The sequence below is a fragment of the Lolium rigidum genome, chromosome 5 (assembly GCF_022539505.1).
Source record: "Lolium rigidum isolate FL_2022 chromosome 5, APGP_CSIRO_Lrig_0.1, whole genome shotgun sequence".
Lineage (NCBI taxonomy): Eukaryota > Viridiplantae > Streptophyta > Magnoliopsida > Poales > Poaceae > Lolium > Lolium rigidum.
In genome coordinates this window covers 114,383,453-114,401,794 of record NC_061512.1, presented here as the reverse complement: position 1 = coordinate 114,401,794, position 18,342 = coordinate 114,383,453, and the positions used below count along the sequence as shown (strand labels likewise).

The 18,342-nt window shown below is 42.8% G+C and overlaps 1 long non-coding RNA gene across 1 annotated transcript; it reads right to left on the bottom strand.

Moving 5' to 3' along the window:
* Positions 1-78: 78 nt before the first annotated feature.
* On the bottom strand, positions 79-603 carry LOC124658244. The gene is made up of 2 exons (XR_006989088.1): positions 469-603; positions 79-383 (listed from the first exon to the last, which is right to left on the bottom strand). It is a non-coding gene; the product is annotated as an uncharacterized LOC124658244 (long non-coding RNA).
* Positions 604-18,342: the final 17,739 nt, after the last annotated feature.

The window sequence follows — 18,342 nt, the reverse complement described above, 5'->3', positions numbered from 1 at the left end:
AGTCACTCGTAAACCACTCTTATTTGACTTTTGCAAATTCACCCTGATCTAGATACCTAGCTTTCGCCGAGCACATTCTTCGTTGCCAGTCCCTGAGGAGAACATGACATCCACTGTTTATTGGCATGTTTCGGTTCTATTTACAGTTGATTTAATTAGTCACATCTCAAAGCAGATCCCAAAGTTACAGCACGAAATGGTTTTAGTTAGCCACGGCTTGCAAGCTAAAGTGTCATCATGACTTAATAACAGTACAAACCCCTACGATGGTTTACTCCTTGACTCAACCAAATACTACTTTCTTAACACAAAAGACGAGGCCAGCGATCCCAGAGGCGATAACAGAGGCCCCTACAAACGTTTCCTTCCGTTGTTGAGCATACCTGTAAATTAAAAGAACCATAATCAGGATAACCAATGCACTTACATATTGTACAGAGCAAATAAGTTATAACTATAAGTACTTACATTTCCTCACGTTTTTTCATCTCTTGCATCCCAGCTTCTATTTGGTCTAGCTTATGGACATCCCGAAGCATGGATTCTATTACTCTATCCAGTTTCAAATGAGTGCATTGAGACATCTTCCCCTCCTGGATATGGTTCTTAGAGCATCCCCACTCGTTGGCGCTCCCCACGCCCAAATCCGGCGAAATTTTCGTCCGGATTGGATGAAGATTTGGCGTGGGGAGCGCCGAAGTTCCAGCCGTCCCCCCGGCAGGAAACCCCCAACCTCGACCATTTGACATATTTCAAACAAATTCAACATAAAATTTAACAAGTTCGGCGATAACAGTACAATGTTTAACAAGTGCTGAAACAAATGAAGCACACAATTTCACAATTTTTCAAACAAATTAAGACAGACTAGTTGGCGTCGGCGATAACAGTACAATGTTTAACAAGTGCTGAAACAAATGAAGCACACAATTTCACAATTTTTCAAACAAATTAAGACAGACTAGTTGGCGTCGGCGTTGGCGTTGCCTCGGAGCCTCCATATGTGCTCCACCAGATCATCTTGCAGCAGCTGGTGCATTGTAGAGTCACGAATCTCCTGGCGCATAGCAATGAAGGCGGCCCATGATGGAGGCACCTGGTGATTAGGCTGTGCAAGAGGACCCTCTCTCTCATATGGTGCTTCTTGCTCAGCCGGAGGAACCGGATGCTTTCGCTCATCTTCAATAATCATGTTGTGTAGGCACACACAAGCAGTTCATCACCTCCCACATCCGATCTTTGGACCAAGTCATAGCGGGGAACCGGACGACAGACAAATCTCTGCCGTAGGACACCAAATGCTCGCTCGACGTCTTTTCGGCAAGCTTCTTGTTTCTTGACAAACTCGCAAAGTTTGGGGGTGCTAGGATTGGAGATCGTCTTCACAAATGTTGCCCACTTTGGATAGATACCGTCCGCAAGGTAGTATCCTTTGTTGTAGTGCCGACCATTGATCACATAGTCCACCGGGGAGCATGACCCTCAACAAGCTTGGAAAAGACCGGGGAGCAGTTTAGGACGTTGATGTCATTGTTGGATCCGGGCATACCAAAGAAAGAGTGCCAAATCCAAAGATCATGGGTAGCCACCGCTTCAAGTATCACAGTGCAGCCTTTTTGTGACCCTTGTACATTCCCCGCCACGCAAACGGACAGTTCTTCCATTGCCAATGCATGCAGTCAATGCTTCCAAGCATCCCCGGAAAACCTCTAGCTTCATTTGTTGCAAGGATCCTCCGAGTGTCTTCGACGGTGGGTGATCTCAAGTAATAGTCCCCGAACACCGCTATGACGTCCCTGCAGAACCGGTAGAAACAATCAAGGGCGGTGGACTCCGCCATGCGAAGATAGTCATCTGCAGGTATCACCGGGAGCTCCATACGCCGGCATCCTCATAGCCACCGTGCACTTGTGCAGGTGACGAAAATCCAACCAAACCAAGTGCAATCCGCCTTGCATCCGAAGTAGGGATCAAAGTGGCGGATGGCATACACAATTTCCGAAATAGCTTTCTGCTCATCCCGAAACGACGCCGGAAAACACTCTCACCGTGCAATGGATTGTCGGCGAAGTAGTCGGCGTACAACATGCGGTAGCCCTCCATTCGCTGTCTCGGCTTGCACTTCCGGCGACCTCGTGCCGACCCACCACGCCGACGAGTTGCCGTCCGCCGTACATGCTTGCCAAGCAACCAAGGATCATCATGTGCTCCTCGTCTTGGGCGGCTGCTGCCATCTCTTCTTGCATAAGCTCGACGAACATCTGCTCCTCCTCTTCGTCCGAGTCCATGGCCGGCGAGGCAAATGGACGAACACCCGACGGGCGTGGTCGAGGCAACCCGAGCCGCGAGCGACGACGAGCAAGCAGGCCGGAAAACAGGCCGGCGGAAGAGCGAGCCGGATAGACCGTCGTCCAAACACGGCGGAATATAGGCAGGTGGGGAAGGAGTGGCGGCGCAATCTGGGCAACAAGCCGGCGGGGTGGTGCCGGCGGCGAGAGAGATACGAGGGGTGGGGGAGATTTTGAGCGACGTGGCGGTGGGGTTCGTGCGTCGAGTCACCGACGGATCGGGCCCTTCCCCGCTTTCACTCGTCCGGAGTCCCCGAGCGCCCCCGGGGGCCGGGGATGGCGTGGGATCGCCGGATGGATTTAGGCCCAAATCCGGACGAAAACGAGGAACCGGGGGCGCGACTGGGCCGAATTACGCCGTCCGGATGGAAAAAACGCTCGCCGGGGGCCTCGTCGGGGGGACGAGTGGAGATGCTCTTATATCCTGAAGCGTCATCTGCTGCAACCTGATCTGATGAAGAATGCTGGAAAACATGAAAGGCAAAATTAAAGCAATCAGCACAAATTATTGTACTACATAGTATGGTTTTCTTTCTTCGGCTTGGATGGTAACTAAGAATCCTAGAATGTTTCTAGGAACACTTAACAATTATTGTACATATCATATTATTTATTAAATTGTGGATGTATCTAGACAAAACTGGGTCACTTATTTTGGGACAGAGAGAGTGTAACATTTAGTACTAAGAGATCTTTCTACATCGACAAAAAGAAACATTCCCTGATATAGGAAAGGGTGTAGTAAACTGATAGCATAATTTCCGCACCAAACCTGGCTACCAATCCATTTTAAGGAACCCATATCCGATACTAAAGAATCGGACTGATAAGGATGTCTGATTCCAAAGTTTTACACCCGATACGGTGTAGAATACAGTATGGAAAATAGCATATATATATGAATTATCTGAAAATTAGTTAGAATAATCTGAATGTTTCAAACCAGATTATCCGATTTTCGAGTCAAAAGACAATGTCAATCTGGCACGGTTAGTTATTGTTGATTTACCAACTTCATTCCATAAGCAAGTAAGAAAAAAAGCACTTCCAAATTGATCTCATCCTTTATAATATAAGATTTTTTTTCTTTGTTCAGTAATAACTTAATCTTGGAATAAAACAATTGTTATAGTAATTAAATTAAAAAATGAAAAGATTTAGGCATTAGTTAATGAAAAGATTTAGCATTAGTTTATGAGGAATTCTCTATGGATATGTATTATAGGAAGGAATAATTTCAATTTTTTTGGATTGCACTCCATATCTTTTGCCCTACTCTTCTTTCCCTGTGTAGGGGGTATTTAAAAAAGGATAAAGGGTTAATTCGTTCTTTCCTGGTCGCAGTGCAAAACAAGGCAGCGAGAGGCAAGCAATAGAGAGAATGATTACCTCGATCGGTGTAGCCCTCCCGAAGCTATCGGAGCTGAAGAAGCGCGGAGGCCGCCCCAGCGAAATCGACCGGCCGAACGAGCGGCCGGCGGATCGGAGTACCGTCGACGACATGGTTCCCAGTTGGGGAGGGGTTCCTTTCTTTTTGGGGGGATTGGAGACAGATCTGACTGCGGGGCCTAATAAGGGGCCAGCAAGCCAGAACCCAGTGCAAATCGTATTCCGACCCTACGTGTGCCTGCTCAACCTTCTCGGGCCTGGCCCAATAGTCACAGCCTCTCGAAACTTAACTGTTTTGGATATTGCGGTTGCAGGAACTTTCTACAACTTTCGGATCCGGTAGTTCAGCATCCGGTGCTGGTTAGCCTGACTCAGCATCCGGGTGCTAGATTGCCAAATCCAGGGTCCTCCCTCGCGCGCCGGATTTTCTATACACCGACCAGGTCGGCGCGTACCGCGCGCCGCACACCCCCGCGCGCGGTACGGGCCGGCCCAGTTCGGGTGTTGGACCACTTGGCCGTTTTCTTTTTTTGAGATCATTTTCTGTTCTTTTTCTGTTCTTTTCTTTTTCATTTCTGTTTTCTTTTTCATTCCTGTTTTTTCTTTTTTGTTTCTTTTTATTTTCTGTTTATTTTTATTTTCTGTTTTTTTCGTTCTTAAGATTTAATTTTTAAAATTTAAATATATATTTAAATGTAAATTTTTTTATCTCGAATATTCGAGAAAATTCAAATTCGAAAATTGTTCAAATAAAAAATTGTTCAAATACGAAAATTGTTCAAATAAAAAAATTGTTCAAATACGAAAATTGTTCAAATAAAAAAAATTGTTCAAATTCGAAATTTGTTCATATATAAAAAATAATAAATTTTGAATTTTTTTGTTCAATTTTAAAATTTGTTCCAATTTGAAAATTGTTCCAATCTAAAAAATGTTCAAATTTTAAAAATATTTAAATTTCAGAAAACCTAAAAAATATTTAAATTTCAGAAAACCTAAAATAATTTTTAAAATCGGGTCTAAAAAGAATCAGCTTTTAAAAAACGTAAAAAGAAAATTGAACAGAAAAAAAAAGCAAAAGAAACAAAAAAAGAAAGAGTGAAAATGTTGGGCTGGCCCAACAACCCACCTGGAGGGTGTGCGGCGCCTGGTCCGCACCGACCAGGTCGGCGTACAGCACAAGATCGGTCGGGTGGGCCTTCTATTTGGCGGCCCATTTACATCGGGCAAATATCATCGGCCGCTGTTAACCAGCTGGATCAAGCTAGCGACCGGACTCGTTGACAACTAAGACCGCGGGCGGGTATTTAACTCGGTGGATTTCTTCTTCGCTCCCTGATGTGGGACTAAAAAAGTGGAGATATGCCTGTAAAGGTGGTGGGCTTGCCAGTGTATATGTACGTAGCTGCGCATCATTACGTAGCGCTTTGCCAGTGCCGTGCAGATTGGTGTCGCGCTAGGCCGCTAGTACTCTCTCCACAGCTAACATCAGTAGGGTGCAGTCCACACATGTATCAGGCCTTGCCACTAATTTCATGCATGTGCATGTGTATATGCATGCGTATCACCATGACCTCATCTTGGCAATTACCATGAGAACCTGGCCGCAAAATCCATGCACATGCATGTGCATCACGTAGTAGCAACTAGCAAGTGAGCTGGCTGATGCACCACATGTAGTTAGCAAGTGAGATGGCCGGTACACCAACACATGTACAGTTTAGGGAAAAATGCGAAGGCACAAATTCCAAACTACAATCAGGTCAAAACTGTATTATCAGCTATGTAAACTATAAATTTGTGAAACTAATATTATGGAATTATTTTTCTGCAACAAGAGAAAAAATATTTCATAACAAAACGGAACAAATAAGTATACACTCGGGAACAACTACTTATTCACCATGGAACAACTAATTATACACATGGGAACAAAAACATTAATGGAACTAATGTTGTAGAGTTAACGGAACAACACTTTCTGAATGAAGGAACAAACCATTATTCGCCGCGGAACAACTAATTATACACTAGGGAACAACAACCTAGACGGAAAGGAACAACGACCTACACGGAGGGGAACAGTGACATAGACGGTGGGGAACAACGACCTACATGGAGGGGAACAACGACGTAGAATGGCGGGGAACAACGACTTACACGAAGGGAACAACAACATAGACCAAGAGGAACAACGACCTACACGGAGGGGAACAATAGCCTAGACAGCGGGGAACAACGACCTACACGGAGGGAAATAACGGCATAGACGGCGGGGAACAACGAACAACATGGAGTGGAACAACGGCCTAGAATGGCGGGGAACAACAACTTACACGAAGGGGAACAACGACATAGACCGAGAGGAACAATGACCTACACGGAGGGGAACAACAGCCTAGATAGCGGGGAACAACGACCAACACGGAGGGGAACAACGACCAGCACGGAGGGGAACAATGTCCTAGAATGGCGGGGAACAACAACTTACACGAAGGGGAACAACGATATAGACCGAGAGGAACAACGACCTACACGGAGGGGAACAACAGCCTAGACAGCGGGGAACTACAACCTATATGAAGAGGAACAACAGCCTAGGTGGAGCGGAACAACAAATTAAATGGAGGAAAATCATGAAAAAACAAAAAAAGTGAAAGAAACATATAAAACGAAAAATGAAAAAAAGCCTAACTAAAACTGAAGGCAGGAAATACCTATAAACATGAATAGAATGCCCGAGTTAAAAGGAAACGTAAGGCTTAATGAAAGAATATGGAAACCAGATCTCACGTTTGAATAAATAAATAAAGTCAGTTTGCAGAATGAACAAATATCAGCTCACGTAGTCACGTCGCAGTGGCAAGGGACACCCTCGCATGTTTAACACCCAGGTTCGAATCCCCAGTCTGTTTGTTTTTTCGATAATACGCTCCGCAAATGGGCCGGCCCGAAAACGCGCAGCTTTCAGCGAAGCGGTGTTCCGTAGTGCGCGCCACCGAGCAATTCCCCAAATCCAACATCCGAGTGCTTCTTGGTTCGGTCCATCAAGGTTTGACCCAACATTCGAGTGCTGCATTGTTCGGTCCAATATCTTAGTGTTCTTTTTATCCGGCCCAGCATTCGATCGGGAGACTGGTTCAGACAGCTCACGTGCATACAAGAAAAAAAAGTCAAAAAAATGGGCAAAGAAATCGGACGTGAGCTGTACCAACCCCGACGGCAGGACCGCACCAAAACCACCCTCTTTCACACCATTCCTCTTGCCCCCAGATTATTCTTCTACAAGAAGCACCCCATTTCTTCTTCCTCCTCCAGATCTCCTTCCTCATCCAGATCTCCATGGATCCCGGTAGTTGACAGAAACTGCAACTCCAAGACAATCTCTCCTGCATAAAAAAGGAACCCCACAAGGTAACCCTTGTGCTCCTCCTATCTATTTCACTAGCAGAACACATCACAAAAACCCTCCACCCCTCCAGATCTCCAGAGAAAAGAACATGCTTCGATAAACACCTACAGAGATATGGCTAGGAAAATCAACATACAAACTTGGTTTTGTTCTACCTAGAACTTGTGGGTATTTCTTCTGTAAATAGTACTGCCCTTGATCCCAACAAATCTCCAGATCAACATAAGAAAGTTGATGGATAGGAAAGTAGTTGGGGGAATATGGACTTGTAAATGACATGATTTAGAGAGGTGACCACCTATTTTACTTTTAAATGTTATGTAGAGGCAGGTTTAAAACTAGAAGCAACATGCACTACAACCAGCTGGAGCATCAATGACGGTACAAGGCTGACTTTTGTAGAAATCCGTCAGCGCGTCACAGGTGGCGTTTTGGGCCGCTTAGCCCAGAAAAATCGTGACGGCCGAGCTCTAAACGTCAACGATTGTCCAGAAATGACCGTCGCGGGGGGTGGGTGGCCCGAACTGCGGACTCGGGGAGGGGCGTCACAAGATCTAGGCATCGGACCGCTGGACACACCTGACCCACCCTCTGCACGCTTCTGTTCATGTACTTTTCTTTATGCCTGCACAAGAGTCCAAGGCCTACGGCACTGGGACATTGTAAGGGGACACAACCACTGTCTACACACATGTACCCGACCTTCAGCACTCGGGCACAAATGTTAGGTACCGACACGATCCTCCTGCGTGGGGCCGCCCATTTAGATAGCCTCCCAACATGCGAAGTGGACAAGACCTGTCAGTATGACCAACATGGGCTCCACATGTAAGTTGACATGCCAAAAAAAAATGTGCACGTGCGATCACAAGTGTCTGTCTGCCGTCAATTCTGGACGCCTGGCTCCGCATGTGATGACGGTCGATGAGGCTTGATGAAGTGTCTTGATTACTTATTGAACACTTATATTCCTTTCATATCTTTTGAATACATTTCATTCAAATTGTGAACACATTTAGGTAAATCACCAAAATTAATTTTACTCCATTTCAACTCTTTATTGCAGGATGGATGCGTCGAGGCATCAAAAACCATCTCCTATTCATCATTTGCAATCAGAGTCCACTAGAGCACGATGATGCGTGTAGTTGACACGTCCGTTGGGAACACCAAGAGGAAGGTGTGATGCGCACAGTAGCAAGTTTCCCTCAGTAAGAAACCAAGGTTTATCGAACCAGTAGGAGCCAAGAAGCACGTTGAAGGTTGATGGTGGTGGAGTGTAGTGCTGCGCAACACCAGGGATTCCGGCGCCAACGTGGAACCTGCACAACACAATCACAGAACTTTTCCCCAACGTAACAGCGAGGTTGTCAATCTCACCGGCTTTCTGTAAACAAAGGATTAGATGTATAGTGTGGATGATGATGGTTGTTTGCAAAGAACAGTAAAGAACAATTGCAGCAGATTGTATTTTAGATGTAAAGAATAGGACCGGGGTCCATAGTTCACTAGCGGTGTCTCTCCCATAAGATAACAGATGTTGGGTGAACAAATTACAGTTGGGCAATTGACAAATAAAGAAGGCATAACAATGCACATACATATATCATGATGAGTACTATGAGATTTAATCATGGCATTACGACAAAGTACATAGACCGCTATCCAGACATGCATCTATGCCTAAAAAGTCCACCTTCAAAGTTATCATCCGAACCCCCACCGGTATTAAGTTGTAAACAACGAGACAATTGCATTAAGTATGGTGCGTAATGTAATCAACACAAATATCCTTAGACAAAGCATCGATGTTTTATCCCTAGTAGCAACAACACATCCACAACCTTAGAACTTTCTCGTCATCTGTCCTGCATTTAATGGAGGCATGAACCCACTATCGAGCATAAATACTCCCTCTTGGAGTCACAAGTATCAACTTGGCCAGAGCCTCTACTAGCAACGGAGAGCATGCAAGAACATAAATAACATATATGATAGATTGATAATCAACTTGACATAGTATTCAATATTCATCGGATCCCAATAAACACAACATGAAGGATTACAAATAGATGATCTTGATCATGATAGGCAGCTCACAAGATCTAACATGATAGCACAATGAGGAGAAGACAACCATCCAACTCATCGCTATGGACCCATAGTCCAGGGGTGAACTACTCACACATCGATCCGGAGGCGATCATGGCGATGAAGAGACCTCCGGGAGATGATTCCCCTCTCCGGCGGAGGTGCCGGAGGCGATCTCTCGAATCCCCCGAGATGGGATTGGTGGCGGCGGCGTCTCCGGAAGGTTTTCCGTATCGTGGCTCTCGATACCGGGGGTTTCGCGACGGAGGCTTTAAGTAGGCGGAAGGGCAGGTCGGGGGGCCACACGAGGGCCCCACACGCCGGGGCCGCGCGGCCAGCTCTCGGGCCGCGCCGCCCTGTTGTGGCGGCGCCTCGTGGCCCCACTTCGTAAGTCCTCCGGTCTTCCGGAAGCTTCGTGCAAAAATAGGCCCCCGGGCGTTGATTTCGTCCAATTCCGAGAATATTTCCTTACTAGGATTTCGAAACCAAAAACAGCGAGAAAACAACGAATCGGCTCTTCGGTATCTCGTCAATAGGTTAGTGCCGGAAAATGCATAATAATGACATATAATGTGTACAAAACATGTGAGTATCATCATAAAAGTAGCATGGAACATAAGAAATTATAGATACGTTTGGGACGTATCAAGCATCCCCAAGCTTAGTTCCTACTCGCCCTCGAGTAGGTAAATGATAACAAAGATAATTTCTGAAGTGACATGCTATCATAATCTTGATCATACTATTGTAAAGCATATGGGATGAATGCAGCGATTCGAAGCAATGATGAAGATAATGAGTAAACTAATGAATCATATAGCAAAGACTTTTCATGAATAATACTTTCAAGACAAGCATCAATTAGACTTGCATAAGAGTTACTCATAAAGCAATAAGTTCAAAGTAAAAGCATTGAAGTAACACAAAGGAAGATAAAGTTTCAGCGGTTGCTTTTAACTTCAACATGTATATCTCATGGATAATTGTCAACACAAAGTAATATAACAGGTGCAATAAGTAAACATGTAAGAATCAATGCACACAGTTGATACAAGTGTTTGCTTCTAAGATAGAAAGAATAGGCAAACTGACTCAACAATAAAGTAAAAGATAGGCCCTTCGCGAGAGGAAGCATTGATTACTATATTTGTGCTAGAGCTTTTCATTTTGAAAACAAGAAACAATTTTGTCAACGGTAGTAATAAAGCATATGAGTTATGTATAAGACATCTTATAAGTTGCAAGCCTCATGCATAGTATACTAATAGTGCCCGCACCTTGTCCTAATTAGCTTGGATTAACACGGATTATCATTGCATAGCATATGTTTCAACCAAGTGTCACAAAGGGGTACCTCTATGCCGCCTGTACAAAGGTCTAAGGAGAAAGCTCGCATTGGATTTCTCGCTTTTGATTATTCTCAACTTAGACATCCATACCGGGACAACATAGACAACAGATAATGGACTCCTCTTTAATGCATAAGCATTCAACAATAGTTAATTTTCTCATAAGAGATTGAGGATTAGTTGTCCAAACTGAAACTTCCACCATGAATCATGGCTTTAGTTGGCGGCCCAATGTTCTTCTCTAACAGTATGCATACTCAAACCATTTGATCATGAAAATCTCCCTTACTTCAGACAAGACGAACATGCATAGCAACTCACATGATATTCAACAAAGATAAAAGTTGATGGCGTCCCCAGAAAACATGGTTACCGCTCAACAAGCAACTTACTAAGAAATAGAACACATAAGTACATATTCTTCACCACAATAGTTTTTAAGGCTATTTGTCCCATGAGCTATATATTGTAAAGGTAAAGAATGGAAATTTTAAAGCTAGCACTCAAGTAATGTACTTTGGAATGGCGGAGAAATACCATGTGGTAGGTAGGTATGGTGGACACAAATGGCATAGTAGTTGGCTCAAGAATTTGGATGCATGAGAAGAATTCCTCTCGATACAAGTGATGGGGTTCGTAGCATAGAAAACAAAAAATTTCCTACCGCAAAGACGAATAAATCCAAGATCTAATCTATGGAACACCCAAGATCTAATCTACAAGATCGAAGCAACGAGATGGAGATGAGACTAACCCTCGAAGATTCCAAAGCCTACGAGATTAATCTCGTTGTTGGTGTAGTCGATCGTCCCCGGTGCTGCAATCTGGCAGCACTTCCGTACTCGGTCGCGCGTACGGTGTCGATGAAGCTCCTCCCTCTCCCGTTCCAGCGGGCAGCGGAGGTGTGGTAGATCTCCTCGGAATCCTAGCAGCACGACGGCGTGGTGGTGGAGGTGGAGGAGAAATTCCTGCAGGGCTTCGCCAAGCCTGCGCAGGAAGAAGGAGGAGGGAGAGAGGGGCGGCTAGGGCTTGGGGGGATGATGTGCTGCGCCCCAGCCCTCCCCTCCCTCTTATATAGGCGTGGGGGGCTGCCTTGGCCCCTCCTCCAAGCCCAAGGGTCGGCCAAAACAAGGGGGAACTTCCCCCCCAAGTCAAGTCCCTATTTTCAAGGGATTTGATCTTATCCACTTGGTACAGCCACATGGGCCTTGGGGGGATGGTGTGCATGGCCCATGTGGGCCTATGCGACCCCTCCGGTCCATGTTGGTCGTCCGGGATAGGTGGGACCCACTATGGTACCCTCCGGAACCTTCTAAAACCTCCGGTACAATGCCGAAAAATCCCGAACTTTTTCGGTAAACCTGAAAATGACTTCCCATATATGAATCTTATTCTCCGGACCATTCCGGACCTCCTTGTGATGTCTTGGATCCCATCCGAGACTCCGAACAGAAACTTCGGACTCCAACTCATATTCCGAATCTACTTATGCGACATTGATACGTCCAATTTGCATCACTATTTTATATCATAATTTGCTGTTATTCATTGATATATTTCATATTGGGACACAATACTTCTGTTATTTCATCTATTTTGCATGTTTCATGATTATTTGGAGATCGCGCACCGGAGCCAGGATTCTGCTGGAAAAAGCACCGTCAGGATGCAATATTTTGGAAGATCGACTGTGGAAGGAAATTACACCAAAAATCCTATTTTTCTAGATGACGAAGGAAGCCAGAAGGGGGAGCCAGCTGGACCCAAGGTGGGCCCAGACCATAGGGCGGCGCGGCCCATGGCCTGGCCGCGCCACCTGGTGGTGAGGGGGCCCCACAGCCCCTTTCGCCTCTTTTTCTTCGCGAAACCCTTCGTCCCGAAAACCTAAGCTCCAGAGGGTACGTCGCGAAGAGCCACAGCCTCCTCTGCGGGGCGGAGAACACCAGAGAGAAAAGAGCTCTCCGGCGGGCAGGAATCCGCCGGGGAAATTCCCTCCCGGAGGGGAAATCGACGCCATCGTCACCGCCATCGAGCTGGACATCATCTCCATCGCCATCACCATCATCTTCATCATCATCACAGCCATCTCCACCGCAGCACCTCGTCGCCGCTGTAACAATTTGGGTTTGATCTTGATTGTTTGATAGGGGAAACTCTCCGGTGTTGATTTCTACTTGTTATTGATGCTATTGAGTGAAACCATTGAACCAAGGTTTATGTTCAGATTGTTATTCATCATCATATCACCTCTGATCATGTTCCATATGATGTCTCGTGAGTAGTTCGTTTAGTTCTTGAGGACATGGGTGAAGTCTAAATGTTAGTAGTGAATTATGGTTGAGTAATATTCAATGTTATGATATTTAAGTTGTGGTGTTATTCTTCTAGTGGTGTCGTGTGAACGTCGACTACATGATACTTCACCTTTATGGGCCTAGGGGAATGCATCTTGTACTCGTTTGCCAATTGCGGGGTTGCCGGAGTGACAGAAACCTAAGCCCCCGTTGGTATATCGATGCGGGGAGGGATCGCGGGATCTCGGAGTTTAAGGCTGTGGTTAGATTTATCTTAATTACTTTCTTGTAGTTGCGGATGCTTGCAAGGGGTATAATCACAAGTATGTATTAGTCCTAGGAAGGGCGGTACATTAGCATAGGTTCACCCACACAACACTTATCAAAACAATGAAGATTAATCAGCTTTATGTAGCGAAAGCACTAGACTAAAATCCCGTGTGTCCTCAAGAACGTTTGGTCATTATAAGTAAACAAATCGGCTTGTCCTTTGTGCTAAAAAGGATTGGGCCACTCGCTGCAATTATTTCTCTCGCATTTTACTTACTTGTACTTTATTCATCCGTTATACTAAAACCCCTCGAATACTTGTCCGTGAGCATTTACGAGTGAATCCTTCATCGAAACTGCTTGTCAACACCTTCTGCTCCTCGTTGGGTTCGACACTCTTATTTATCAAAGATACTACGATACACCCCCTATACTTGTGGGTCATCAAGACTATTTTCTGGCGCCGTTGCCGGGGAGTGAAGCGCTATTGGTAAGTGGAATTGGTAAGGAAAACCTTTACTGTTTGTGCTGATTTTATTTCTGCCTGCTGCTATAAGTCATTATGGAGAGGTCCTCTCTTCAATTTCTATTTGGGAAATCTACTACTACTACAACGGTAGTGGATGAGGCGCCAGGTGAGAAAGTAATACCATATAAAATACCTATGAAAATTATTGAACGTGTTATGGATAACCGCTATGAAGGGGATGGAACTGTCCATCCTGGTGATCATTTACTGTTTTTGCATGAATTATGCGGGTTATTCAAATGTGCAGGTATTGCTATGAATGAAGTTAGAAAGAAACTATTCTCTATATCGCTGTCTGGTAAAGCGGCGCATTGGTATAAATTGCTGAAGAATGGTGATTCTCTTGATTAGGAGGACATTGTGCCTTTATTTTATTCCAAATTTTATCCTCCAAGTGAAATTCACAAAGATCGGAACCGCATATATAATTTCTGGCCTCATGATGGAGAAAGTATTGCCCAAGCTTGGGGGAGATTGAAGTCTTTAATGCTCAAATGCCCCATCCATGAGCTTCCTGGTACTGTTATTATTGATAATTTCTATGCAAGACTTTCTTTTCAAGACAAGACCTTGTTGGATACTTCTTGTTACTGGATCATTTACACGCAACAAAGAAGAGTTTAAAAGGGACCTTCTTGATCGGATCCAAGAAAATACTGAAGGTTGGGAGAACGACAAGGATAGAGAATCAGGTATTATTTATGATTATAAATGCATTGAAGATTTTATGGATACTGATAAATTTCGTAATATGAGTGCTACATATGGTCTTGATTCTCAAGTTGCTACAAATCTTTATAAAGCTTTTGCCTCTCATTATGAATTGCCTAAGAAGAATTTTGACAAGTATCATGAACCGTATAAAGATAAAATTGATTCATCTATTAATAAATGCGTTGTAGTTGAAACTGCTGATCATGTTATTCCTGAAGCTTACATTGAAAAAACTCCTTTCCCTGCTAAAATGAAGGAGTACTCTGTTATAAATAGTGCGGTTCATAAAAGTGAAAAGAAACCTATAGAACCTGAAGAACAAATAAAGGTTGAACCTCTTTGTTGCAATAGTTAAAGATCTTGTGACTGAAAATGTAGAGGATGGTCATATTATTTTCTGTGAAGATGCTTCTAATATTGTTTCACATCCTAATAAACCCAAACAAGTTAGTGTTCCTATGCTATACTGTTAGAATTGGTGATCATTGCTATTATGGTTTATGTGATATTGGTGCAAGTGTTAGTGCTATACCTTATGAGCTTTACACGGAGATATTGCACGAAATTGGTTCTTGTGAACTTGAAGATATTGATGTGGTTATTCAGCTGGCTAATAGAGAAACTATTTCTCCAATTGGTATTGTTCGAGATGTGGAAGTTCTATGTGGTAAGATTAAATGTCCTGCTGACTTTTTGGTACTTGGTTCTGCTGCTAGTGATTATTGTCCTATTATAGATTGCAAGAAAGAGAAAATTTTGACTAAATTTGCTGGTGAATCTTATGAGTTTAACTTCTCTAAATTTACCAAAACTCCTTATAAAGCTGATTTGCCTAGTAATGATTTTAAAATGGAGCGAGTGTGCATCTATCGTTCTTGTTCCTAATAATCCTTTGCAGCAACATTTGGAGAATAGCGAGAGTGAAGTTTTAGGAAAGAAAGAGATGAGCTTGAGGAAATTTTTCTTCGCCAACCTATTCTCAAGCACGATTTACCGGTGGAAGATTTGGGTACAACACCGCCACCAAAGGAAGATCCTGTTTTTGATTTAAAGCCTTTGCATGATAATCTTAAATATGCTCATATTGATGATAAGAAAATATATCCTGTTATTATTAGTTCTAAGCTTTCAGAGATTGATGAAGAAAGGTTATAGGAAATATTGAAGAAACACCGAGGAGCTATTGGCTACACTCTTGATGACTTGAAGGGGATTTCTCCTTCTATTTGCCAACATGCTATTAATATGGAAGATGATGCAAAGCCTGTTGTTGAACATCAGCGTCGTCTAATTCCGAAGATGAAGGAGGTGGTAAGGAATGAGGTATTAAAACTTCTTGAAGCTGGTATTATATATCCTATTGTTGATAGTAGATGGGTTAGTCCTGTGCATTGCGTTCCTAAGAAAGGAGGAATGATCTGTTGTGCCTAATGATAATGATGAGCTCATCCCTCAAAGAGTAGTTGTAGGGTATAGAATGTGCATTGATTTTCGAAAAGTTAATAAAGTTACTAAGAAAGATCATTACCCTTTACCATTTATTGATCAAATGTTAGAAAGGTTATCTAAAAATACTCATTTTTGTTTTCTTGATGGTTATTACGGATTTTCACAAATTCTTGTTAAAACTAAAGATCAAGAGAAAACCACTTTTACTTGTCCCTATGGAACTTATGCTTATAGGCGTATGCCTTTTGGTTTATGTAATGCTCCTGCTACTTTTCAAAGATGCATATCTGCTATTTTTCATGGCTTTTGTGAGAGTATTGTGGAAGTATTCATGGATGATTTTTCCGTCTACGGGAATTCTTTTGATAGTTGCTTGCGAAACCTTGATAAAGTTTTGCGGAGATGTGAAGAAACTAACCTTGTTCTTAATTGGGAGAAATGCCACTTTATGGTTAATGAAGGAATTGTATTGGGGCATAAAATTTCTGAGAGAGGTATTGAAGTTGATAGAGCTAAAGTTGAAGCCATTGAGAAGATGCCCTATCCGAGGGATGTTAAAGGTATTCGTAGTGTTCTTGGTCATCTTGGGTTTTATAGGAGATTTATTAAAGATTTCTCCAAGATTTCAAAGCCTCTTACTAATCTTCTTCAAAAAGATGTACCTTTTGTTTTTGATGATGATTGTAAGGAAGCTTTTGAAACTCTAAAGAAAGCCTTAACAACTGCTCCTGTAGTTGAACCTCTTGATTGGAATTTGCCTTTTGAAATTATGTGTGATGCTAGTGATTTTCTTTGTAGGCGTCTGTTCTTGGACAGTGAGTAGATAAAAAATTAAATGTTATTCATTATGCTAGTAAAACTCTTGATGCTGCTCAAAGAAATTATGCTACAACTGAAAAAGAATTATTAGTTGTAGTCTTTGCTTGTGACAAATTTAGATCTTATATTGTTGATTCAAAAGTTACGATTCATACTGATCATGCTGTGCAATTAGATACCTTATGACAAAGAAAGATGCTAAGCCAAGGCTTATTAGATGGGTACTTCTTTTGCAAGAATTTGATTTACATATTGTAGATAGGAAAGGTGCTGATAATCCTGTTGCTTGATAATTTGTCTAGATTGGAAAATATTGCTTATGATCCTGTTCCTGTTAATGATAGTTTTCCAAATGAACAATTGGCTGTAATAAAGGTGAGCTCGTGAGACAGTCCTTGGTATGCTTGATTATGCTAACTTTATTGTTTCCAAGTACTTGCCTCCAACCTTTTCAGCTCGCAAGAGGAGGAAATTCTTTTATGACTTGAGGCATTATTTCTGGGATGACCCACACTTATATAAAGAAGGAGTGGATGGTATTACTGCGAAGGTGTGTTCCCGAATATGAACAACAAGAGATATTGAGTAAATGTCATGGTAGTGCTTATGGAGGACATCACGCCGGAGATAGAACCGCGCAAAAGGTTCTACAATCAGGTTTTTATTGGCCAACTCTCTTCAAAGATGCGAGAAAGTTTATTTTATCTTGTGATGAATGCCAAAGGGTTGGTAATATCTCCAGACGTAATGAAATGCCTATGAATTATACTCTTGTTATTGAACCGTTTGATTGTTGGGGATTTGACTTCATGGGACCTTTTCCGTCTTCAGAAGGTAACACTCATATACTTGTTCTTTGTTGATTATGTTACTAAATGGGTGGAAGCCATACCTACAAAAAGTGCTGATGGTGAAACTTCTTAAAAAATGCTTTTAGATATTATTTTTCCTAGATTTGGAGTACCTAGATATATTATGACTGATGGAGGTTCTCATTTTATTCATGGAGGTTTTAGAAAAACTCTTGCTAGGTATGGTATTAATCATAGAATTGCTTCCGCTTATCACCCTCAATCTAGTGGTCAAGTAGAATTATCAAATAGAGAGATTAAATCTATTTTGGGAAAGACCGTTAATAAATCTAGAAAGAATTGGGCTAGTAAATTGAAAGAAGCACTATGGGCTTATAGAACTGCTTATAAAAACCCCATGGGAATGTCACCTTATAAAATGGTTTACGGAAAAACTTGTCATTTACCTTTAGAACTAGAGCACAAAGCTTATTGGGCTGTTAGAGAACTAAATAAAGACCCTAAACTAGCTGGTAATAAGAGGTTGCTACAATTAAGTTCTCTAGATGAATGGAGAAGTGAAGCTTATGAAAATGCTAAACTCTTTAAAGAGAAAGTTAAGAAATGGCATGATAGAAGGATCATCAAAGAGAGTTTAATATTGGGGATAAAGTCCTATTGTATCGGTCTCGTCTCAGATTCTTTGCAGGAAAATTACTCTCAAAATGGGAAGGACCATATGTTGTTGAGGAGGTGTATCGTTCAGGAGCAATTAAAATTAGCTCTCTCCAAGGCAATGCTACGCAAGTGGTGAATGGACAAAGACTCAAGCATTATATCTCGGGTGATTCTTATAATGTTGATGTTGATATTATTCAAGTGGAAAC